This window comes from Calidris pugnax, unplaced genomic scaffold (assembly GCF_001431845.1).
Source record: "Calidris pugnax isolate Ruff unplaced genomic scaffold, ASM143184v1 scaffold182, whole genome shotgun sequence".
Lineage (NCBI taxonomy): Eukaryota > Metazoa > Chordata > Aves > Charadriiformes > Scolopacidae > Calidris > Calidris pugnax.
Genome location: NW_015090968.1, coordinates 2,228,666 through 2,243,786, shown reverse-complemented (window position 1 = coordinate 2,243,786; position 15,121 = coordinate 2,228,666).

The window sequence follows — 15,121 nt, the reverse complement described above, 5'->3', positions numbered from 1 at the left end:
TAAAAAAAAATTACACCCCCGAAAGGGTGCTGAAAAAAAGGTAAAAAAAAAAAAAAAAAAAAAAAAGAACATCTCCACTGTGGATTACTTCATAAATTCTGTCAGTCCACTACGCATTGTATGTTCTTCACAGATTATGACTGATCCATGACAGTCCTGAGAGGGGCCATTGCAGTTGCAGTATTATGGCTTTAAATGTAATATCGGACATCACCATGAGAAAAGAATACCCCCAGGAGTCGAGGACAGAAGGTAATACAGTGGCTCTTTGAGTGGTGTGGGAGACATGGCAAACTGCTGCATAGCTGAACAGTTCCCCTTTGTTCTCTGTTCAGCTATGGATCCGATTTCTCTGAATTGGGCTTATTACAATAAATATAGATGCACAACATGATTATTTATGGGAAGAAAACAGACAAAAGAGGTTGAGTTGCTGGTACCTAAAACCTCATTTTCTGAGCTTCTCCCCTTGAGGCCCTTTTCATTTGTTGCACCATTGTATTCTCATTGTTGCTCAATGATACAAGCCTAAGCTGTTCATCAATTTACCCACTCCCCCAATCTCTTTCTCTCTCATGTGCGCTTCCTCTCTCTTCCCATGTTAATAGTTCCCCTGAAATCCTATCACTTTGCTGGAGGATTGATGTAAGTCTCCAGCAATTAACATAATTACAAGCCTGATTATCTTCTAATTGCATTATGAGTATTTGGTTATTCACTACACAAATTAGAGAAAATTAAAGAGGAGCAAGATCCTGTGGTGTGGGCGGTATGCTTTCTAAACTGTTATGAGCGTCTGAATGCTGTGAGATAACAAGAAGGTGAAGACGTTTTATATTCCTATTGGCTCACAGTTGTTCCTGTCATTGTAGATTTTTTTTTTCTTCTTTCAGCAGTGTTTCATGTCAGTGAAAGATGCAGTACTATTTCCTTTGTTCGTGCAAGTTGACTGACACCATACAGTAAACTAAAGTAAATGCTCTATTTTTCTATATAGATTTGGTAAAGTAAAATGATAGTTAGAAATTTTGAACAAAAGGCACCTAGACGATAGGCTTCTGTACTACTGAGAAACATCAATAATTCAAATACATAATTAAGGGATACTGTTTGTGGTGACAGCGGAACGTAACAGAAAACAAACATGAAGAATTACAACTCCCTGCCTGTCTCTTTCTAGCATCTTTGAGGTTACTGAATTACTATTTAAATAAACAGAGATAAGTTTAAATAGTGAGTAATTAATAGAGGGAAGATTTAAACCTGAATAGCACTTTGATGGGGCATAACTAATATAGGACAGGAATTACTTTACTGTTAGCAATGTCAGCAACAAAAAGGAGCACTTGAAATGTACAGAATGGAAATTAATGGAGTGAAAATTAAGTAACTGGATACATTTGAAAATTATATTTTTAAAAGGAAATAAATGAAATTTGCCAAAATATGGAGAGAAAAACTTATGACAGGGAAAGGGAGCAAAGAATTACAGAAAGGATTGCAGCTTCTGCTGTTGTTGGGGTTGAAGACTTTGACTGCTGTTGGAAAAATGGATATCTCATGCTTCATGCAGGACAAGCCACCCTGTTACCTACACTAGACATCCAGTGAGGCAGGAGGTGGGAAGGTCTATTCAAAGCAAAGGAGCTGAACTCCCCTGAGCAGCCCCGTGACTCTGCTGACTTCCACCCTAAGTAACTGCAGACTCTTCTTCTGTTTTGGAATAACTCTGTACCTGCCTTGTTGTAAGCCAAATCCTGATAATTTTCTTCGTGGGAGCTTTTTTAGAATCATAGAATTGCCGGGGCTGAAAGGGACCTTTCAGATCATCAGTCCAACCGTCAACCTTACACGGACAGAAACCAACACTAAACCATATCTAAGCACTATGTCTACCGTCTTGTTTTTAATAGAAGTTAACCTGCCAACACTCAAAACTGCTGTCCCTGAATGAATTTACAGGATACAGCAACAGTGCAAATCAGTGAATATAACTTTGGCTCCCATACCAAGGAACCTCTGGTCCCCTCCTCGTCTCAAGATTTCCAGTTAGTGCTGCTGGCATCCAGCCACAAGGGAATAAATTGATGGCATTTGCTTATTTCAAAAGGGTGAGCAAACGGCTTTTGGTCAGGAATTTTGTCTTCTGACCTAGGAATCGGATAGTGTGAAATTCAAATGTGTGACTTAACGCATTGCCACTGTAAAGTGACCACTATGGAAAACCATTTCCACTCCCATCATTTCCCCGTACCTGCCTGGTGCATTCAGCTGCATTCTCCTCCAGGTTTGTTTGGAGAGTTAGGAGCTAATTAACATAACTTTCTCAAGCAAGTAAAACATATACTAGAAAAACCCACTGCTACTTGCATACAAAAAGAAAGTGTATCTGCAATCTCTTTCCTGTATCTTCTTACATATCACCGTATGATTTGCTGTCCGGAATATTCCCAAAGACCTTCCAGCAAAAAATTCACTAATAACACTCCCTGTCTCCAAATATCTCCCATTGCTTGAGCCAGTAATTGCAAAAGAAGTGTAGATCCCAAACAGGGCCACGATCCTGCAAGCAGGTCTCACCTAAATAGGCTTACTTCTGGCAGGTGAGGTATTTACTGTAAAACTCCAAATATCTCCCATTGCTTGAGCCAGTAGTTGCAAAAGTGTAGATCCCAAACAGGGTCACGATCCTGCAAGTATGTCTCACCTAAATAGGCTTACTTTTGGCAGGTGAGGTATTTACTGTAAATGTCCCAAGGGCATCCATGGATACGGGCTCTACACTCAAACTGAATTGATGATACCAAAATACAGTCATTCTCTTTTCTGCTCTCTTCAGTATTGCATCCCTTATTTAGCACTCTGGTCCCAAATCTAAAGGAGGTTGCAACATCTCAGAATTTTTGATTCACCTCATATCTTAGAGCAAAGTGAATTTCGATCTGTGGATACAACTTCTGTTGAGTTCTCTTCTAACCCCATCTCCCATTCCCTACTTTAATTCACAACTGTAAAAACACGCTAATTCTCATCATAGAGGATGAAAGGGAGTGCCATTATTATACACAAAGAAGACAACACCACACATTTGGAAAAAATGGCAGCAAATCTCTTAGACACTACAAGCAGTGAGGCCCATTCCAGGCCTCCTGCTGGACAAGATAAAACTAAACTGAAGCAAGAAAAAGTTCAGTCAAGTATCAAAGTCTCCTATGCAGAATTCACCTGGCTTGTTATTACAAACATGTTCCAAAGTTTCTCTTAAAATGAGATCTGTCTTATTCAAACTTCTCTATTCACACCTCCTTAGGATGAGCAGGAAAGGAAGGCCATTTTGCCAGATTTTCTAGGACATAAAAGTATGGCTGGCTCAGTAGAGCTCTCAAGGCCCATGGTTCTTGGACATTTACTGATGAAAGAAGTTGCCTATTGTTGAAAAGTCAATTTAATACCAATTTAAAGGGGAAAGGTGAGAACAATCTCAATTATGTATCCTTCTAGCACAACCATAAAAAAAATATCTCTCATCAGCAGAATAATTTTCTTAAATGCAAATGAACTACGTATACATATTTTCATTTTCTCCTCCCAAGTGTGAGTATAAAATTATCTGGGAACCCATCACCACGTGCTTCAACTTATCTATCTAGATAGAAAATAAAGAGACCACATGCTATTTAATAAATAACTTAAAACGATTTTTCAAATGGGTTTAAAACACATTCAACATGAAACTGAATTTTTGCAAGTAGGTAAAATTTCATGTAACTTTTTAAAGCTGTATAACCTTAATAGCTGTAGACAGTGGGCCAAATTCAGCTTTAATGTAAAACACACTGAATTTAATGAAAAGCTTCATTGAATTTACTGGCAATTTGCCCAGTTGCCACAGGATTCAGTTTTGCACAGTATTTCACTTTCCTCCCACTGCTTCTCAAAGCTGTCAGATGTACCTATTACAGAAGTTTTCAGAAGTCCAGAACTGGTAGTGCAAGTGGATTTAATAGTCTAATCTCGAAGAGGCCATGAAGAAAAGCCACCCTGCAATTCTGTCAGGGGAAGTAAACAACAGATCACCATTTTCACTCCTGTCTGTGTAAAAGACCATTTTTTTAAATTTTACAAATACTTTTCCTGAATGGCACCCCTGAAATTTAAACTGAAGCCTGGACTCCCAAGTGAAACAATGAATTGGAAGCAAATAAACCTCAATTTTTTTTCTTTTGCATTACCACTTTACAGTCCCACTTTGCAAGTAGGTAAGAATTATGAGCATCTGATTATCAACAGAAGACACATATACTTCCTTTGAAAAAATCTTGTGCTGTACATAGATAAAATTTCCACAACACAGTGTCTCTGAGACCCAGATAAGTTGCCCATGTGTGTTCTTTACAAGTTATGTTAGCAATTTCTAAGAGGCAATATTCATGACAGGATAGTCTAGAGCCATCTCAGATTGTTTTAAAACAGAAGGCAGAACACGAGTTAGGAGGCAGGACATAATACCATGCCACAGCCATCCTTAAATTTGAAGTGTTATCTTCCTTTTTGATGTGAACCTCCTCCACCACAGTGAAAAGCAAACAAAATATTGTTTCCCTGCTTCATTACTTTAGTAAGAAGGATTGACGACATGCTTAGCTGGCAGGAAAAAATAATTTATTTCACTGTCACCTTATTTGTTCACCTGCTGCAAGGTAAATAGAAGCTAAGTCACTTTTTATTTATTTAGCTTTTGCAAGACACCCATACTGACATAGCCAGCATTATCTATTATCTACAACCACTCTATTATACTGATCAGAGAAAACAAAAATAGTGCGAGACCATCTATAACAAACTTCTCCCCTAATAGTTAATATATGTTAAAAAACAACACTTCACCTTTTAGATTTTTGAACCAAATGCCTTAATTTTTTTTTTTTTTTTCACTCATCACTTTTCCAATTTAAAATGGAAATGTGTTTTGAAAATAACTTATTTCACCTTCAAAACGTACTAGGAAAGTAAACGGTCCATATGTAGGAGTTTTCAGAGTCTGGGTTTTATCTGTTATCAAAGACCCATTACTATTATTAGTAAAATCTCTTTGTCATAACAGTACAAAAAATGTAACCGATAAACATGTTTGAAAACGCAGTTAAGAGCCAATTCCCATGTTAATTTGTCAGAGAAATTTCCCGCTGGGGCGTGGCTGAAAGCAGAGAAAGTGAGTAGGGATTGTACAGAGATTACTATGTATTAGCGTAAAGCATCTCTTTTCCTGTGAAGTGAAGAATGGTATAAGCTCCACACTCAAAATGAGAGTATAAATTTGACTCAACAAAGCAGCCTGCCTGCAGGAGCTTGCTCCGCTCTCTCATTTCATGGCACAAATAAAATGCTTTTTTATCCTGCCTTTGCAAATAGAGTCAAACATTCTAAGTAAAGTAAAATCTTATATCAAGGGGACAAGCGAAGAATTTATGTTTCAGGAGATTGCCTGAGAGCGAAATGAGATGCAGGGTAAGAAGGTATTAAGAGAAGCAGATATAAGGCCACAGAAGTGGATGTAGGGAGGGTTTGGGTTCATTTTTTTTTTTTCTTGTTTCATGTTGGCTTCAGCATCTGCAGGTCTGAGCTCCTTGTTGTTCCTTTGGTGGATGAGGAACCGGCTCAGACCCTGTCAGGGGGACCTGCTGCAGCCCAGTCCCCACCTGCAGCTGGCTTAGCGGGGTATGCTTCCCCAAAAGGCTGTAAAAAGAATTCTCCGCTGTAACAAGAAGTTGTCACTGGCTCCAGAGATTGCAAATACGGGCAACATTTCTCCCTCTGCCATGTGAATTCTGGTACGCACCATTGCTCTGCGTACAGTAAATAGAGAGGCTGCTTACTGCTGCAGTGTTTACCTGCTGAAACATTACTATTTCAAGGACACATTGATATCTTTGAAATCTTGTCCTTCTTGTTACTTTCAAATTTGTCAGAACTGTATTTTCTAGGGAGGATGAACTTTATTTTCTAGGGAGGATTTTGGAAATTTGCAGAAGTTTTCTGGGAACACGAACATCTTTTACTCCCCTTGAGTTCTTGCTAGAGAACCCTTCCAGCTAGAGCTGGTCTAAGGCTCCATCTTCCAAATGGTCACTTTACTCACACATGTCAACAGAAGGGAGCACGTTCAGTGGGGGAAACTGAAACTACCAGCAAGAGGGAGGGCAATCACCTAAGTGGAAAATCCAGGTTCAAGCCTGTCGTGTAAAGCAGACAGGAGAACAAACTGACCTTTGTGCTCTCGTAGTTCACACGCAGCCATGGGCCAGTTGGGTATGCTAAGTTGTATTCAGTTTCAACCAAAAAATCCTTCCTGAAATGGAAGTTTTGTTGAAATCGGTACATTTCTGGGAAAAGAAAAAAAAAAAACCTTCCAATTTCAGCTAACCAACATTTTCACTGAGAGTTTCTGACACAGTTCTCATGGTAAATAGATATTTTAAAATTTTTATTATGATTCAGTCGTGCTATATTTATGTAGAGTACATTACGTTCTGTCTTTACTTAATCTCAGAAGATATAACAGTAATATATGGAACACTTATGTACTGCGGGAAGACTTTATGTACACATTTGATATATTAACGTGCTATTGTTGTATGTTTATGGAACACCAATGAAAAAATATAAAATATTATAACACTTGATCCTCAATGACAACATTATGCTAATACATCATATTTTATGTATTCTGAAGAGACTTTTCCTTTCCACTGTAAACAATCGCCAGTTCCAAGTATTTTTTCAAGACCTGATTTCAAGACTGTGGTACACTCAACTTGCCAATAGCAGATACTTCATTTTCCTCACAGTTCGGGGAACATAAAGGCAAGAGATGTTTTGAGGTATACTTCACAGCATACTAGGCCATAGTTGAGTGTACACTGTGGAGAGATCTCACCATCCTTAGCTTTTACCAGCAACATTCATTTGAACGTCGGCCTCGTTACTATTTTGCAGCACCTGACCAGCAGCCATGACTTTGGGCTCTGATTTCAAACTAAATCAAAAGTGTAAAGAGCTCTCTCCGAGGTTTCTGTTAGAGAAGTACACAAGCTCACTATCAACTCTTTTTAAGACAAACTGGGTTTTAATATACCACAATTCTGGGTTTCCTGTGCTTTTTGGGGCTAATAGCAGAGGACAAAAGTAGAGAAAGTGAAGAGCTAGTCTCACATATTCTGGCAGGAGGTCCTTGCATGAGACACCAGGGACTTTTGAGTGAGAATTTGATGTTTTCATCGCACTCACATCTTCTTTTCTTGTCAGCAGCTGAAGATCTGGCTAGCGGTTTCCAGAGCGGTTCCCTTGGAGAACATGCACAGTGACACACCAACGAGCTAATAACGGCTGGGAAATAATATCCTGGCACCCACATTTTATCTCACGATTGCAGCAGGTGGCAGTCACTTTTGTGCCATAATTTTGTCTATTTTAGAGGGTTTTTCCAGCAATCTGGGCAGAATTCAACTTTAGAATCAGTAGTACTGAGTTGAAATTTATTTTCTCTGTTCACTGTATGCTGCTGTTACCAAGCAATTTCCTACAGACCCAACCATGCATCTTGCATCAATGTAACTTCTAAACCTCTTCAGGCATCTTATTTTTCCACATTTTCTTCATCTCCAGCGTGCAAGTTGCATGTGCAGGTTGGCGTGCAAGTGAAAGCCTGGGCAAAGAACTACTGACCCCTTTCAAGTGTTTTCTGAGTTATTTTAGCATAAAGGATAGCTGCAACTTTTTTCATAACTTTGGATATTCTGCCTTTTGTTTGTTTTTATGCTGCTTACAGTCTCACTTTGGGTACTTCAGTTGATTTTTGTCACCTTAGTTTAGGATGTATAGAACTGCCAAAACTCTGCAGAAAAGTCTTACGTAATCATGGCTGACTCTTTACAGTTTGGTGAAGAAAGCACAAAAAGTTCTCACTTGCGAGATTCTGTTTTTGCTTTCCACCACTTCAGTGGACGTACTGTCTCGCTGTGACACACTTGATCTTTAAGATGTTGAAAGAAATTAGATGAACTCATGGAGGCTATGGCTACCAGAAGCTACTGCTGAGCGTATGTGGGCATATCAAATGAAAGACCATACCGCACTTGCAGTTTGCTGTAACCTACATGTACCCTTCATGGGTTATTTTTAGAGATAAGAGGAAGTGTGTCCCAGTATAGTAATTCTTAAAAACTATATTTAATCTCCAGAAATTCCTTTTCTGTATTTTGAAATTAACCAGCATACTTTCTGTCTGGCTAATTAGGCCAACATTCTTTTAAAGGGCATCAGTTTGCTTCATTTTCAAATTTACTTGTAGAGAATTATCTGATGCAACCACTGCAGTACATTTAGCTGCCTGTTCCCTACAATTTGTTTCAAGTTATTTTGATAAATGGATGTACTGATGTTTGCTAACCACAGAATGTGATTTTAGAGAACATCTTTGAGACACAGACCAGGAGTTTCTACATATGCTACAAATAAAGTGAAAAACACTGTATGGAATTCATTCACCCTCTGGAGAATACAACCTACAGGGACTCTAGGTTGCAAAAATATAATGTTATATGAAAACACAAGTCACCCGTTCACTTTACACCTGCCCCACTCTGGTAAACCACATCCTTTTAACAAGAACAAAACTTCATGGATTTTGCAGTTACTGACAACAGCCAATGATAGTGATTTCCACGCATTTCTTTTTTTGTCCTCTAAATTTCAAGGCAATTATAAAACTACATTGCTTCTTTCTTCTAGGTACTGTAGGCCTAAGGGAAACTTTGATACTTTAATTGGAAAAGTAAATAAACAATTAAAAGATGCAATGTACCCTGCCCCATCTCACACTCATGCTTTTTCTACCCCGCTCGTTCAAGTCAGTCTTGCACAAGACTCACTACATTCACTGGAGTCCATATTTTAGACAGATGTCTTTAAAGCATCTGTCTCTCTTCTCCCAGAAATTAAGTTTGTCACTAAAATGTTTGTCCATATTTTTTAAATCTATCAGTTTACTTCATATATCACAGTAATGTGACTAATACTAATCATACTTTAATAATTAATATTAATTTATTATGTTTATTAATTAAGAATTAATTACATTATTTAACCATCGCTGCTGATTTTTAACTGCATCCTTTTTCACTGTCTGTCAAACAACTGCTCTCATGAAATATGTGAACTTAGTGACAAAGAATGAGGCATTATGATGCAGTGTAGTTACTAATTTGTCTAGACGAAACGGCATTGCAGGGTATCTTGTGTCCTTCCCATTTCATTTGCGATGATAGCAATGATAGTTTTGTTAACACAGGCTCCTTAAATGGCTGCTGGCCCGTTACATTTGGAAACACTGCCTAAATAGGGTATGAAAGCACATATTCATTTTTTATAGAGACAGTAACGAGGGCAAAAAATGAAAGCTGAACTTAACCCTACCCAACAGTTAAATTCGGCAGTGGAATTTCCATCCTAAATACAGAAAATACCATCGGAAAGATAAACACTGAAATATGTTGAAGATGCATATTATACATGAAGTATTTTATTATTAACCTTGTCTGACATCTAGTACACACTTCAGAAAAGCTCTTTTGGGCTCTACTTCATTGATTTTAATGGAAACCAAAGGCCTATTCTATAAAGTACATATAGAAGGCCATATACCACAATGCAAGTAATTTGGCATACATCCATAAGTCTTGAAAGGAGAGGCACTTAGAAGTGTGAATGTGAATTGCTTTGCAATCTGCAGTGTGGTAATATAGCTGTCAACCATATTTCACGTTGTGCAGGACTATGGATAGAAAACATCTCTGGAAAGATGTGCTTTTTTAACTAGCAGAGGCTGAACCACTGACATCCAAACACCCTTTTTTCTATAGGGGTCTAAAAAGTCCTGTTAAGAAGCGCAATAGAGAAGACTACCTTTCACAGAACATGGGAAACTTACCTAAATGTGCATGAAAAAGCCAGAAAACCCTACAGAGAGTGCATGTAGCATTAAAGAGAGAGGGAGAATTCATATACTTGCATACCGCCAGAAATGAGAAAGTTGGTGGTTTTGGTTTGGAGGGTCTGTGAATCCTTATGAAGTTTCAGTTCCTTCTGGGTTTGCACCCTTGAGTTTTACTTTGGGTTATGGGGTGAAAAAAACAATACTCAAAACAATACCCATCAAGTTACCCAGATGCTCCTTTCTTCAAGATGAAATCATTAAAAACCACGAAGTCTTGGCAGCACTTCTACCTGAAATTATCTGATTTATAGTTTTCTCTGGTTATTTAGCTTCACTGAAAAGTTTGCAAACTTTGGCAAGCCTCATATGAGCTCTAGTTTTGTAGCAGATCATGAAGATATGAAGGTGTCTAATTGCTTCTGCTTTCATTATGAAAGCTTCCCCGCCATTTATACGTGGCCACCTAAATCAGGCAGTAGTGGCTGAACTCCTGCATTAGAGTCATCTGGGCTCTAAAAAAGATGAATTTGACTTCTGTAGCACAATAGCATGATTTATGTTAAACCCTTTATTTTCTTGCTCAATTAGTTATCTCACTTTCAAGTCCTCTTTGATGTGCTACGTGTTCTAAGCGAGCCACCAGATTTCTCTATGGTGCAGTTTCTTCTTATTCTGTAATATCAGGATAATGTTTGCTCAGCCTCGTAAAGGTGCTTAGACAATTTAGGAGGAGTGACTAAAAACCAATTATTACTATTATGTTCTAACAACTGCATGAGCCATACATAGAAAAAAATGTATAGCATTCACAGAGCAGGTATTTGAAACAAGTTTTGAGCATTCAGAGTCTGGGGTGAGGGAAGGATTTGAGTTATACACCCAGTAATATTGCATTCAGTGCAGTACTGCTGCTTAGATGGAATTAATCTTTTGAAAAGCTGTTCATGTCTAGAATAAGACTTAGAATTTAATAATCAGTTTAAATTGGTCCAATTAGGGGTGTAATCCAAATAACTTTTCTCAAGAAATGATTAAGAATGTATCTCTGCATGTTTGGTGTCTTACAGCCTCTATGCATGCTGTACATGTTTCACTTTATTTTAAGATCTCCCTGATTTTCAGAAGCCGACTATGATTAAAAAAAAAAAAAGTTTAAAATTGTTAAGAAGGAAATCAAAGCATTCGATAACAGATGAAACCAGGGTCAGTGTCTGATTCACTGGCGTCTTCCCAGGCACGAGACACGTTTTCCCCAAGGGTCATCAGGTCCAGGCAAGCTGCATTCTTTCTGCCAGGCACTTTGTAATGTGCAATGAACAGTGTCATTTATTTTCATTTCCTCATACTTAATTGCATGCTTCTTGCTTCCAATATTAAGCCAGAAGGCAGGTGGTAGAAGCAGTAAACTAAACTACTACTAGCTGTCGGAGTTACGGACCATGCTACTCTCCTCCTGAAACAACCCAATTGTTTACAATTCAGCAGAAACTGCTGAACTGGAAAAACACTTGATTCCATTGCACATTCAAGAGAGATTTTTTTCTTTTATTCTGACCAAAAAAAAAAAGAAAAAAAGAAACCCAAAAACCTGATACTCTGTGATTAGCAAACCCAAGCTACTTAAATTTATCAACATTTTTATCAACAGTAATGGGAAGTAATGTATCGAGTTATTGTTTTGGTAAATGTACCAAAAAATATTTTTAAGGTGTAGTGGGATGGCTACTTCAGCCAAGTAACATGTCAGTAATGCTACTTCTAGAATTAATGAATTCGGTACTAAGCTTTTTAAAAATTTAATGATCATGCCTGAATATAGAAATAAGACGTTTATCAGGTATGCAAAATTTAAACTTAGCATATTTGCAATTCAGATATTTCATTCATTGGGAATGTTAGTATTTATTTCATTTTCCCCTATTACAATAAATAAAATAAAGCTTTATCAAAGACCCCCTTAAAGAACTTACTTAATTTTATCTTCATGGTGCACCTGCTTTATCAAAGACCCCCTTAAAGAACTTAATTTTATCTTCATGGTGCACTGAGGCTTTATTTCTGCTGTATTTTACCAACAGGTATGTCACTTCTACAGACAAATCAAGGCTTTATTTCTGCTGTATTTTACCAACAGGTAAAATACCAACAAATCGGGTTTTCTTGGCATATTTACATGTAATGCAACATTCTCATGCCACTGTTGCATTCATGGGTAGCACTTTATAATATATAACAATTTTTTTAATATTAACACTGTTGTGCCGCAGATTTGTGTTATTGTTAAAATATCCTGCTGAAATAGATACTGGAAATCACACCATATTGCTGTTAAAAAAATGACAAAAGGGAAAAAATAGAGCAACAGTAAATATATTCATGATAATTTAAAAAGTATCAGTTCTCACTCCAGTGACTCTTAATTCTACTCAAGTGGTTTTAGATAAAAAGGTCCTAGTTATTCCTGCTGAAATTATCTAACAGCGATAAGTAATAAATACAGGATTTCTACAAATATTATTTGCTTATTTGCATAATAATACAAGTGTTAGTAAAATGCCTAGCAAAAAATCACTATATCAGAACGCACTCTCCATTTCAGTTCATAAGTTTGCCATATACTTGTTCTAATGTGTTAATTAATAACTATAATAGCACACAATTTCCTGTGTGTCATGGACGTATCGCTGTTCAATTTCTGTAATACCCTACTTAAAGATTACTGATGCTGTTATTTCAGGATAAATAGCATATTTCAGCTGCAGGAAAGACAAATACATGCAAGTTCAGGCTGAATCCTGCAAATTACTCTACATGGGAGCATCTGCACCTTGGCACTACACCCCCTTGATGCCAGTGGACCTCTGAGCAAAGGAAGGATCACTTTGCTTGCACAATAAAATGGAACTGTGGAGCTCCATACCAGGAGGAATGAGACATCCTTTTAGAAACAGCAGTAACATAAGAGCAGGCAAACTATTACACAAAAATTCCATCCCGATCACCTGTGTCTGAAGAAAGAATATAGATTAAGAAAAGAATATAAGCAACTGGGCAAAAAACAATTTACATTTGTTACCTTTCCCACTTCTGGCACTCAGCTGTTGAGGAATTTCTTAGGTCAACTTAATCTCTGTTCTTGTAGGTAATGCTCTCCTGCAGTTCTGCCATTGATGAATTTGTTTATTTACATAAGTAATCTTATTTTATTATCCAAAGAATCCTAATTAAACTAAAGATCCAATTGCCCTAAGAAGTTAGTGAGCAAAGGTTAAATTTTGGAAAGCTACTGAACTGTCCAAAGGATCAAATTCTGATTTTCTTGGATAACTTAGCTTTTAATATATTAAATTCTATTTGTTTTCAGTGAAACTCGGGTTTGCAGACCTAGTTTCCAAAGGTACTCAAGAACTTCATTAGATTTCAAAGTATTCACATAGTCCCATTAAAATCAGTGGAAGTGAAATGTCTTCGGAAATTCTGATAGGTACTTTTTTTCTCCATCTTTCAGCACTAAAATCTCTTAGGAAATATGATTTTTTAAGGCCAGGGTTTTAATAACATTAACCTAATTCCTAAGTGATGATTTAACTTGTTCTGCCTACCCTTATAACCATTGGGGAAGCACCAAGAAAACCAGAGGTGGTTTGGGCAATTTGGAATTCCCCGTCACTTTCCATACCCAACTGGAAGAATTTAGAGTAACTGACTCTTTTTCGGCCCCTCACCGAGGTACCTGAAACTGAGTGAGATGCACCAGACCTTATAGACTAAAAATAGGTTATTTGGGATGTATTTTAACAAAAATGGAATGCCTTTTCCCCTCACTCTGCTCAATGCTTTTTGCTCCAACTCCCAACCTTTCTCTTGTGATCTATTTGGGGTTTTTTTAAGACAGTTTAGAGGCAATTCCAGAAAAATGGAGAATCCCAAATAAATGTAAGGAAGGTTTTTGAATTCTGAAGAAGGGTTTAAGACGTGCCTCTGCCCTCAGAATTCCCTATTGCCAAGATCTCGGTAAGAGTACTTTTGAATCATTTTGAGTTACCAAAGTCCACCCACATACTGAAAAACGAGCATAAGGAGCAATTTCAGTCCTTCCCCACTCCAGCAATGTACTGCATAATCATTTTTTGAATTAATATAACAAAATTTCTTTCTTTTGGGGGAAGGGTAAGCCAACCACTTAATAGAATTTCTGGTATCCAACTTAGATACCACAATTTCTTAACAAGTCCTGGGGAGAGCTAGGAATGGCACATGGGAAGTCAGAACACTTAGAAAACATTGGAAATATCAAAGGCAAGGGACTAAAGTCCTTTAATCTATACAATTATGCCATGTTAGCATGCTTAGGGGAGGTACCTCTTTCTATTCAAGAGTGACAACATACAGTCTTCTTCTAAGCACTTTTTTCTTGAACCAAAGGGGAATGACTCCTCCTTCAAGGACTTTTTCCTCCCACAGACAGCCAGATGAAACATTTTCCTGTTTCTTCCCTACCAAAATTCCCTTTAGGAGACATAGAGAAAGCAAGATGGTAGTAAAGTGGCTTACAACCTGCAGCAGCAAAGACCCAGGACTCATCGCTCAATTAAACAATGCGTTTTAAAAAATGAAATACCTGATGGAGTCCAAAAGAGACCTAAGCCTTCCCTTCTGTGGAAGAACCCCCTTGTTACTGAGCCCTTAGCAGCCTCTTATCCCTGGATACTCAGGAAGCCATTAGGTGGGAAACTTTTTAAAGTGGGAGTGCTGAAGGGCAAAAACTACACACATATGCTTGTCAGACCAGTAACTGCTACCAGGCTAGGTTATATAGCTTACTGAAAGAAAAGAATACCTACTTTGTTAATCCCAGTAGCGCTTGGATATGATGTAAGAGACCATATGCATGGTTAATGCATGATTAAGTCTGCATTTCTTCTGGCAATGTCCAAAAAACGACACGTCTCTGTGCTGCAGACATTGATAACTCAGGATGCAAGTGCTCCTAGTCTTACCTTGTAGCTGACTTGGGGTATTTTGAAATTAGGCAAGATAGGTGCTTACAGTACTAAGAATAGAAGCCCATCTGTAGAGTCCAGCTTAACATGCCTTTGAAAATTAAAGGTCTTTCCCATTGGACTC